This window comes from Piliocolobus tephrosceles, chromosome 5 (genome assembly GCF_002776525.5).
Source record: "Piliocolobus tephrosceles isolate RC106 chromosome 5, ASM277652v3, whole genome shotgun sequence".
In the NCBI taxonomy this organism is placed as follows: domain Eukaryota; kingdom Metazoa; phylum Chordata; class Mammalia; order Primates; family Cercopithecidae; genus Piliocolobus; species Piliocolobus tephrosceles.
Genome location: NC_045438.1, coordinates 9,891,425 through 9,902,272, shown reverse-complemented (window position 1 = coordinate 9,902,272; position 10,848 = coordinate 9,891,425). Strand labels below are relative to the sequence as shown.

At 42.7% G+C, this 10,848-nt stretch overlaps 3 pseudogenes; all 3 read right to left on the bottom strand.

Annotated features, from left to right (window-relative positions):
- Window positions 1–309: 309 nt before the first annotated feature.
- On the bottom strand, window positions 310–1,182 carry LOC111547348 (annotated as a pseudogene).
- Window positions 1,183–5,682: 4,500 nt separating this feature from the next.
- On the bottom strand, window positions 5,683–7,068 carry LOC111547270 (annotated as a pseudogene).
- A 3,065-nt stretch (window positions 7,069–10,133) lies between these two features.
- On the bottom strand, window positions 10,134–10,842 carry LOC111547281 (annotated as a pseudogene).
- Window positions 10,843–10,848: the final 6 nt, after the last annotated feature.

The window sequence follows — 10,848 nt, the reverse complement described above, 5'->3', positions numbered from 1 at the left end:
CAGTTGAAGGAGTTGTGCTCAGTTGCAATAATCAGCTAACTTTTGTTATAGCTAATGTAAAGTTAAACTAATTTTAATTAGTTTTTAATTGTTTAAGATGACATTTCAAATAAAATTTTTATTATTTTCCTATAAAAATGTTCTCCCTCTTTAAACTTTATTTTTCATAAATATTTATAATCATTCATGTGCTATATCCATATTTTGAGATTTTTTGTGCTTCAGACTTTTTTTTTTTTTTTAGAAACTGATAATTTATTTTCCATTAACCTTATTTCCATATTGCTTAAGAGCCCGTGCAAGGGCAACTTAAGACCATTCAGTGGTTGTTTTTACCCATTCAGTGGCCTGAGACTGGAAGCTCAGACCAGTCTTCCATGGCAGGCTGAGCACTCCAGTTTTCAGTAGGGAACTGCTGAATAGTCACAGAAGGTACCTGCACGCCTTCAGACCAGTCTGCAACCTCGGGCTGAGTAGCAGTGAACTCAGGAGCTGAAGCAGTCCATTCACCCTGAAATTCCTCCTTGGTCAGAGCCTTTTCAGCAGCAGCCTGCTCTTCTTTTTCAATCTCTTCAGGATCTCTGTAGACGTAGAGATCAGGCATGACCTCCCATAGGTGTTCACAGGAAATGGTGCCACGCATGCGCAGACCTTCCCGAGTTGGCATCCACCACATCAAACCCACTGAGTGAGCTCCCTTGTTGTTGCATGGGATGGCAATGTCCACATAGCACAGAGGAGAATCTGTTTTACAGAGCAGTGGTAGGTAGGTTAACATAAAATGCCTCTATGAGAGGCTGGTGGTCAGTCTCAGCCCTGGGGTCAGTAACCACAGGAAGCCATGGCTTCCAGAAAGCTGCCTAGATCTGGTTAGTGAAGGTTCCAGGAATGAAGCGGCCAACAATTGGAGTGACTCCAGTAGCAGCAGCAAACTTCAGCACAGCCCTCTGGCCATTATTCCTGGAGGATATAACACTGACATCTGCAGCGTTTTCAATGGCAACAGTGGCATGAGCTGCCAGAAGAAGCTTCTCCCAGGTCTTCTTCAGCTGTATGTTGTAGATGCCATCACTTTTACTTTTACTGTTCCATCTGGAAGTCAAGATTGGTGCCACCTAAGTGGGTTCCTGCTGCAAGGACATCCTCCTCCTTCATTTGCAGGACATCAAGGGCTCTGGACATTGTGAAAGTTTCCCTTTAAGTTACGAGGGGAATCCAGAACAACGCTTTATGGACCCCTCTGTGGGTAGCGCAGAGAGGCTTCAGACTTTTTAAACTAGCTAATAAATGCATGGGGTCCAATATTTAAAATGCCACATAATGAAACTGTTTCCTGACACTCCCCATTTATTCATTCTCCCTGAAAAGGACTCCTGTTACCAATTGCTTGAGGATTCTTCCAAAGATATTCTATATGTGTATATATATATGCATGTATTTCACCTATATATAAATTTAGTACTGCATATACATTATTTTGCACATTTTTTTTGTTTGAGGATATTTAAGGAGATTGACTTCAAACAGTCTTTTTTCAGGATTCAGATAATACTTTTTGTATTATGTTTATCAACCTAGTCAGTTTTGTGCAAACAATCCTCAATCAGATTCATAAGCATAAAATTTCCCTTAAGTTTTTCCAGGAAGTCATTAACACCTCTGACTCCAAAATACATGACATCATAGCTGCCATCAAAGGACTTCTAGAAGATCTGATTACTACAAAATAACAGTTAAATCAGATTGACCTCAAACCCACTATCTTTCAAAAAAGAAATAATTTTGTTTTTCAAGCATTGTTATCAGGTATAGTAAAAATGATTTTTTGTTTGTTTATTTTGAGACAGAGTCTTTCTCACTCTGTTGCCCAGGCTGGAGTGCAGTGGTATGATCTCAGCTCACTGCAACCTCTACCTCCCAGGTTCAAGTAATTCTCTTGCCTCAGCCTCCCAATCAGATGGGATTACAGGTGCGCACCACCACACCCAGTTACTTTTTGTATTTTTGTAGAGACAGGGGTTTGCCATGTTGGCCAGGCTGGTCTCAAACTCCTGACCTCAAGTGATCTGCCCGCCTGGGCCTCCCAAAGTGCTGGGATTACCGGCATGAGCCACCACGCCCAGTCTGCAGGTTATACCTCCTTAATGTTACAAATTGATGAAGATTAAGTAAATAAACCTCAGCAATGACTACTACATATTTTTAAACAGATCTACTTTTGCTTCTCATAATCACTGAGCAACCATTTGAGCTTTATTCTTCTTTTCTTCCTTTTTTTGATAATGCTGGCAGAAATGATAAACCAATAGCATCTGACCTTCACAAACTAGGCAGAGTTTCAAAAACAAGGTGACTCATTACATTTGTCTGGATAATTTTTTGAATCCCCATATTTTCTCACGTTGGCACAATTTTGCTTCAAATGCATCATGGGATAGATGAGACAACAGGAAGCGATAGGCTTTCCCTATTCAGTGAGTCAGGCAGTAACCAAGAGATTAATGTAGATGAATTCAGGGCTCATGAAGGCATCATTTCTCATCAAATGGAACTGTACCCTGCTAGAGGGAAGTCTGAATAGGTGTGATCTAATCCAGAGGTTCCAAGTGATGTCACCCACAATGCTATCACCACCACCTCCCTCTTTGCCCTCGCTAATGACCTAAGGTGTGTCCACTGTGGAAAAATCTTTCGGTTACAGGAAACGGATCTCCATCCAGACTCTAAGAGAGAGTTCTTGGACCTCCTGCAAGAAAGAATTCGGGGCAAGTCCATAGAGTAAAGTGAAAGCACGTTTATTAAGAAAGTAAAGGAATAAAGAATGGGGGCGGGGCACGGTGGCTCACACCTGTAATCCCAGCACTTTGGGAGGCCGAGGCAGGCGGATCACAAGGTCAGGAGATTGAGACCATCCTGGCTAACATGGTGAAACCCCGTCTTTACTAAAAATACAAAAAAGTTAGCCGGGAGAGGTGGCGGGCGCCTGTAGTCCCAGCTACTGGGGAGGTTGAGGCAGGAGAATGGCGCGAATCCGGGAGGCGGAGCTTGCAGTGAGCTGAGATCGCGCCACTGCACTCCAGCCTGGGTAACAGAACGGGACTTGTCTAAAAAAAAAAAAAAAAAAAAGTTTACTCCATAGGTAGAGCAGCCTTGAGAGCTGCTGGTTGGCCATTTTGATGGTATTTTCTTGATTATGTGCTGAACAAGAGATGGATTATTCATGAGTTTTCCAGGAAAGGGGTGGGCAATTCCCAGAACTGAGGGTTCCCCCCATTTTAGACCATATAGGATGACTCCCTGACCTTGCCATGGCATTTGTAAACTGTCACGGTGCTGGTGGGAGTGTCTTTTAGCATGCTAATATATTATAATTGGCATATAATGAGCATTGAGCATGACCAACGATGACTTGCATCACCGTTTTCATTTTGGTGGGATTTGGCCGGCTTCTTTATAGCAAACTGATTTACCAGCAAGGTCTTTGCGACCTGTATTTTGGGCTGACCTCCTATCTTACCCTGTGACTAAGAATGCCCAACCTCCTTGGAATGCAATCCCATAAGTCTCAGCCTCATTTTACCCAGCCCCTATGCAAGATAGAGTTGCTTTGGTTCCAAAGCCTCTGAAATTTCATGTCTAATTGATGAGCCCAAGATACTCACCCATGTATTCTATGTCCTGGATGCTCCCCCTTCACCTCCGGCTGCCATTGCTGAGAGGCAGAAGTAGGAGAGAATAGGCTCTGGGGATCTGCTGGGATGTCTCTTTTCTCCTGTCCGTGGACATCAGAACTCCAGGGTCTTAGGCCTTGAACTTAGGAACTGGCGCCAGCAGTGCCCTGGGCTCTCAGGCCTTCAGCCTCAGACTGAGAGTTACACCATGAACTTTCCTGGTTGTGAGGCCTTCAGCCGTGGACAGCCATGCTACTGGCTCCCCTGGTTCTCCAGCTGGCAGACAGCCTATCATGGGACTTCTCAGGCTCTGTAATTGCATGAGCCAATCAATTCCCTTAATAAAGCCTCTCTCATATACCTACCTACCTATATATATATTAATATATCCTATTGGTTCTGTCTCTGGAGAACTCTAACTAATATACCTCCATCATGTGAGAATTTCCTAGATGCTGAATTGAGGAAAATGACATTTTTTTGATGTTACTGTTGGTTACCTCCCTATACAGTCCTTTTGCATCCGTTTGTTTGGATCAGCAGGAGAAGGCAACAGTGAGACCCCACTGAATATCTTCTCTTTTCTCTAGAAAGTACTCTGAACATATAATGCTGTGAACTTGGCAGATCTTGTCATGTTTTCAGGATGATGGGATATGTATTGCATATTAAATACTCATTTCCGGATGTTAAATACTCAGGTTTTTAAAAAAAATCTCATAACCATTCTAACCATGATTCCAGATGGAACCCCTGCCTGCAGTCATTGCTTTTGTCTCTGCCACCTGGCTGTCCCTCTGGACAGCTTCCTTTCCTTCCTGGGCTGCTCCCAGGCAACTCGACAAACTCAACTTCCTCCCCCAAAACTCAGATTCTTTCTTTTTACATAGAGTGAATTAAGTCTCTTTTTTCTATTGTCTTGCCAGGAAAAAGCTACTTCAGTTACTTGTGTTTTTAAATAATACCCCTTCCCACTTTGTGTAACACAATGTTTTAGGAGCTATGCTTAAATTTTTGGTTTTTTTTTCAGCCAAAAGCAACTTGATACTTGTGAATAGAATACTTTCTATTCACAGACTACTGTGATCAAGGTATTTTGTATTGGCTGAAAGGGTGCTTCTGTGGAGGGCTGGTGCCGGGGGCTGTAATTGAGAGAGTGGGAGGAGTGGCCAGGAAGAAAACTGTTGATGAGCATGGCTAGATGGGGGAGTCAGCCTAACTGGAATAAGGCCGGGACTCATGGAGAAAGGGCATGTGAGGCAGAGACATGAGGTGTAAGTTTATTGGCTTATATTGAGTTACTGAATGTTCTTTCTTAGATCTATAAGAAAAACTGAGTAATAAATCCCCAAAAGGCAAATGACAAAACATTCTTTATTTTTCAAAAAGAACTTAGAAAACAAGGACAAGAAGGACATTTTAAAAATGTAATATAGACCATATTAAACCAATATTATGGTTGACTATTTAAGAGAAAAAGACAAATAACTAAAATGGATATTAAAACATTTATTGAGCATTTACTGTGTGTGAGGCATTGGATTTGTTGCCTAACACGACTTATTTCATTTAAACCTCATAAAAGTCATATGAGGTATATATTCTAATACCCCTGTTTAAATTATTAGGAAACTGAGGCAAAGGGAGTTTAAATAAGTTGCCTAATTATTAAGTCTCCTCACTCCCTAAGTAGTCTATAGCCTAGAAAAAGTAAAAATAGACGGTGGATCTCAACAGTTTGCTCAGAGAGCATGGTCTCCACCATGGGGCAGATGTGGGGCACTGCTGTGCTTAGCTACTTTCTCCTTGCCAGTCCTTGGTCAGCATCTGTAATTGACAATGACACACTCCCTCTTTCTTTCTTTTTTTATCCTCTGGACTTTTTATTGGCCTCCTGCTCCCTAAAGGGTCCCCTGCTTCTGCTGGCTTAAAGTCTCAGAACTTTGGTGTCGTTGGTCTCAAACACCACTTTGCCATCCACCATCCAGTGGGTGTTGGTCTTTTGGATGGTTTACATGGAGGTGCTGCTGTCCAGGGCATCACCAAGATTGAAGTCCTTGCCGTCTTCCAGCAGGCTGTGGTAGGTGGCGATCTCAGCCTCCAGCTTAACCTTGATGTCCAGCAGGGCCTCATACTCCTGGGCCTGGTGCTGTCCCTCTGTCTGGGTCTGTGCCAGCTCTGACCTCAGGTGCAGCAGGATCCTGTTGAGCTGCACCATCTGCAAGGCATAGCGGGCCTCCACCTCCCTCAGGTTGTTATCTAAGCTGGCCTTCAGATTTCTCATGGAGTCCAGGTCGATCTCCAAGGACTGGACTGTATGTCTCAGCAATGTGAGAGTCATCTCAGCAGCTCCAACCTCGGTGGACTGTGTGGTGACCACTGTGGTGCTCTCCTCAATCTGCTGAGACCAGTACTTGTCCAGCTCCTCTCGGTTCTTCTGAGACAGCTCGTCATATTGGGCCCGGATGTCTGCCATGATCTTGGAGTGGTCCTGAGATTTGGGGGCATCTACCTCCACAGTCAACCCAGAACTGGGAATCTGGGCTTGTAGGCCTTTTACTTTCCATTCATGGTTCTTCATGAAGAGCAACTCCTCCTTGATAGCCTCGATCTCTGTCTCCAGCTGCAGCCAAGTGACATTAGTGTCATCAGTGACTTTGTGGAGCCCATGGACGTCACTCTCCACAGACTGGCACATGGTCAGCTCTGCCTCATACTTGACTCTGAAGTCATCAGCAGCAAGAAAGGCATTGTCTATCTGCAGAATGATGCGGGCATTGTCCACAGTATTTGCGAAGTTCTGAGCCCTCAGGTCCTCGATGGTCTTGAAGTAATGGCTCCAGTCTCTGACCTGCGGTCCCTTCTTCTCCAGGTGCTCCCAGATTTTGCTGTCCAGATTCCGGTTCTTGGTCTCCAGGCTCCTCATTCTGTTCGGGTAGGAGGCCAGGTGGTTGTTCAGGCTTTGCATGGTCTCTTTGTTCTGGATGCTTCCCATTCCTGCCAGACCCCAGACCATCCCCCTAGCCAGGCCCCTGGACCCCAAGAGGCCCCTGAAGCTGGTGGAGCAGGACACGGAGTTCTGGGAACCAGAACCCCGAGCACCTGCATAGACACTGGCCACGATGCTGGCCAGCTGGGCACGTAGCTGGGCACCTGGACAGAGCCCAGGGACCTGTAGTTGGTAGAGAAGATGGAGCGAGAGGTGAAGCTCATGCTGTCTGAGGAAAAGAATGAGGGGAAAGGACTCAGGCTTTGCCGACGACCAACATTCCCTCTTTCTAAGTCCAGATACAGAGCTCCAGGAACCCACCAGCATGTAATCAAATGGAGCACACAGGGAGCAAGTTATTTGCAGCTAGATACTAAAGCATCAGGATGAAGGAAAGGCTGCTTGCTGCTATCACTGCTATTTAACATTGCTCTCTAGAGGCTAAATAAATTATAAGCAGCACTGCGGGATCCTTTTTGTATGGGCTCTGGACTGTTGACTGGGCCCCATCTCTGCATTCAGTGACGTCATGCTGCAGCTTCACATTGGCGGTGTTGGAGGTATTTATACTGGCAAACAGGCAAACATTACAATTAAAGCCGTTTTTCTTTTTCTTCCTTCTCTTTTCTCTTAATTTTTGAGAGTCAGTTGTTAGACATTTACTAGCACGACACTGATTTATAAGCTAGCAATAAAACTAACTATTGAAAAGAGGAGATCAAATGATCATTACTTAGAGAACATATGAGTTCATACACTGAAAACCTTAGAGGGGAAACAGTTCTCTCAGAGGTAACAACATTTCTGTACAACATTGTTACAGACTGCTGATTCATTCCTTCCAGACACACGACATTCCTTCAGCATTGGGTGAGTTTGCAGGTTGCAAATCTTGGTACAGACAGCATCTATGATTTCCATCATGTGGAGAAGGCTGATATCAAGGGAGAAAAAAAAGTCAGCATTTTGTGAGAGGCTGTGGTGGTGGGAGACTAACTGTGATATTTTATATCCCAGGTTCTAAAAGGCCTGGGGCCCAATAGTGTCCTGGCTTCCTTTGTTCTTTTGCTCTGCCCTGAGACACTGTACTGTCCCTTCCTGTAAACTCCACTTGTTGTTTAAGCCAGTCCAATAAGAGGCTTCTTTCATTCCAGTCAAAATCAGCTTAACTGATAAAGTCGTCTATTTATTCTTATTGAATCTATAAAGGAAGAGCCTCTAACTTCCTCCCTTGCCCCCATACTCTCCTTGCAGAAACATTAATGCTTTGCACAAGGATCAATAGGACTCTTCTTATAACAACCTCAACACAAACTAGTTATTTTCTTAAGTTTTCTGGAATGATGTATTTAAATGTTATATAAAGTGACATTGATTTGTGGTGATAAATGTAATTAATGAAGTTGGGGGACAACACTGATGTTAAACCAAGGGATCTGATTTTAAAAATACTGATCTCTAAGAAGACAGATATCCCATTAAAAACAGGCAAAAGATTTGAATAGACATTTCTCAAAAGAAGACATACAAGGCCAGGAATGGTGGTTTATGCCTGTAATTCCAGCACTTTGGGAAGCTGAAGCAGAAGGATTGCTTAAGCCCAGGAGTTCAAGACCAGCCTGGGCAACATAGAGAGACCCTGTCTCTACCAAAAATTAAGAAAAAAAATTAGCTGGGCATGGTGGTGAACACCTTTGGTCCAAGCTACTTGAGAGACTGAGGCAGGAGGATCGCTTTAGCCTTGGAAGTCGAGGCTTCAGTGGGCCATAATGGTGCCACTGTAATCCAGCCTGAGTAACAGAGTGAGACTCTGTCTCAAAAACAAAAACAACGACAACAAAAAAGACGTACAAATGGCCAAGAGGTATATGACAAAATACTCAGCATCACTAATCATCAGGGAAACGCAAATTGAGATTACAATGAGATATTGTCTCACCCCAGTTAGAATGCCTGTCATTAAAAAGACAAAAAATAACATGCAAGCAATATGCAGAGAAAAGAGAACTCCTACAGACTGATGGTACAAATGTAAATTAGTACAACCATTATGAAAAACAGTATGAAGATTTCTCAAAAATCTAAACATAGAACTACCATACGATCCAGCTACGTCATTACTAGGTATCTACCCAAAGGAAGAGAAATCAGTATATCAAAGGGATAGCTGCATTTGCATGTCTGCTGTAGACCTACTCAAAACAGTAAAAATATGAAATCAACCTAAATGTCCATCAATGAATGAATGGATAAAGAAAATATGAAAATGTGGTATACGTACACAATGAAATATTTTTTGACCATAAAAAGAATGAAATAATGTGATTTGCAGCAACATGGATGCAAATGAAGGTTGTTATGTTAAGGAAAACAAGCCAGACACAGAAAGACAAAGACTGAACATTCTTACTCGTATGAGGGAGCTCAAAGACTTAATCTGATGGACATAGAGAATAGAGTAATAGATAAGAGAGACTGGGAAGGGTAGGTGGAGGGGAGGGGAAATGAAGAGAGGTTGGCTACGGTGTAAATACACAGTTAGATAGAATAAGTTCTAATGTTTGATAGGAGACGAGGGTGACTATACTTGGCAGCCATATTAAATATAGTTCAACATAATTAGAAGAGAGTACTTGAAATGATACCAATACAGGCAACTGATAAACGCTCAAGTGATGGATACCCCAAATACCCTGGCTTGATCATTACACATTCTAAGCACGTAACGGACATATGTACCCCATAAATATGTGAAATATTATGTATTAAAAAAATAAAAAATGACTGATCTCTGTAGTGATGATAAATAACTGACTGCTAGCCATGTCTTCATCAGCACTGCGCTGAAAATTTTGAGATTCCTTATTTCTAGTCCTCATTTTCTTATCAGCAATCAAACCCTCCCCTTCTCGTGGAGACTTCCCCCCATTCCCCACTCAAGGTGCACATTGGTGACATTCAAAGAATTTCCACCTCGGTCTGCTTCTTGATACTGTATCTAAATATACCTTCAGGTGTGAGCAAAGCCTTCTGGTTAAAGTTCATAAGCCCAGAATACATGTTACCGTCTCTTGGAATGGTGAAAAAGAAGTACCAAACAGACCGAACTTATAACAATTTTGAGAATGGGAAGCTGGAAAACCGTATGTTTTATATGGATTTCTGAAATTTAAAAAAAGCATCTGGGCTCTTTTTAGCAAATAATAGAAAAAATCAATACTTTCTCCTTTAGGTAGATTTTAATTATGTAAAGTTTTAAACATACACATAATAGAGCATATAAACGACCGAATGCATCTATAACCCAACCTCAATCATTATAAACATGTGGCCTCAAAGTTATTATTATTACTATTTTGTATACTAGGCAAAGAACTTTATTAACCTTTGTTTCAAACTTGATTCCCAGGCTGCTTCGGCTTAATTAGCTGCAAAGAAAGAATTGTGTATAAGCAAAAACTGAAAAGTGCTGCAGTGTCCAAGGGGCTTGGGCTTAAAAGTATTAGAGATCTAGATTTTATCAGATCCATAAATAAAAATTTCTTAAAAAGCAGTCATAATATAAAATAGCAGCTCCCAGTAACTTCTTCAAGTTTTGTCTTCAGAAGTTGACTCAATTCAGTTTGCCTCATTCTTGGAAGCCTCATCAAAATTCTCCACAAGATCTGGAACCTCATCACCATCACCCTCTCCAGTAGCAAGTGATGCTTTTCCATCCACAGATTGTTTGGGCAGAGCTTCGGCCAGTCTCCTTAAACTAGTCAGACTATCTGCACCAAGCTGGTTTAAGATGCTGGGTAGCATTTCTGTCAGCTGCTTCGTGTCAGCATGTCCTGTAATGGTGAAAGTATTCGCTGCCAGAGATGCCTGAACTTTAGGGTTGTTAAAGTGGATCACTGTTCCTTGGTTTGTAAACATATTCACCTCTTCAATACCGGAGATATTGTTTACCCCTAACTGCTTTAAGGAGAACTGAAGGTTTTTATCATCTGCTGTGGCTGTTCTATGAACCACCTTCCTCTTTCTGCCAGCAGTTCCTTTCCCACCAATGCGCACTTGTGCCTGCAGTTTGGCGAGGTTTTCCTGGTTCATGATTGTTTCTTTCATCTTGTCAGAGCGAATAAGGGGCCGCGCGGGGGACTAGGGTTGGTGCTCAGGGGGTCTCGGGTGGACCAGCTGAGATTAGGC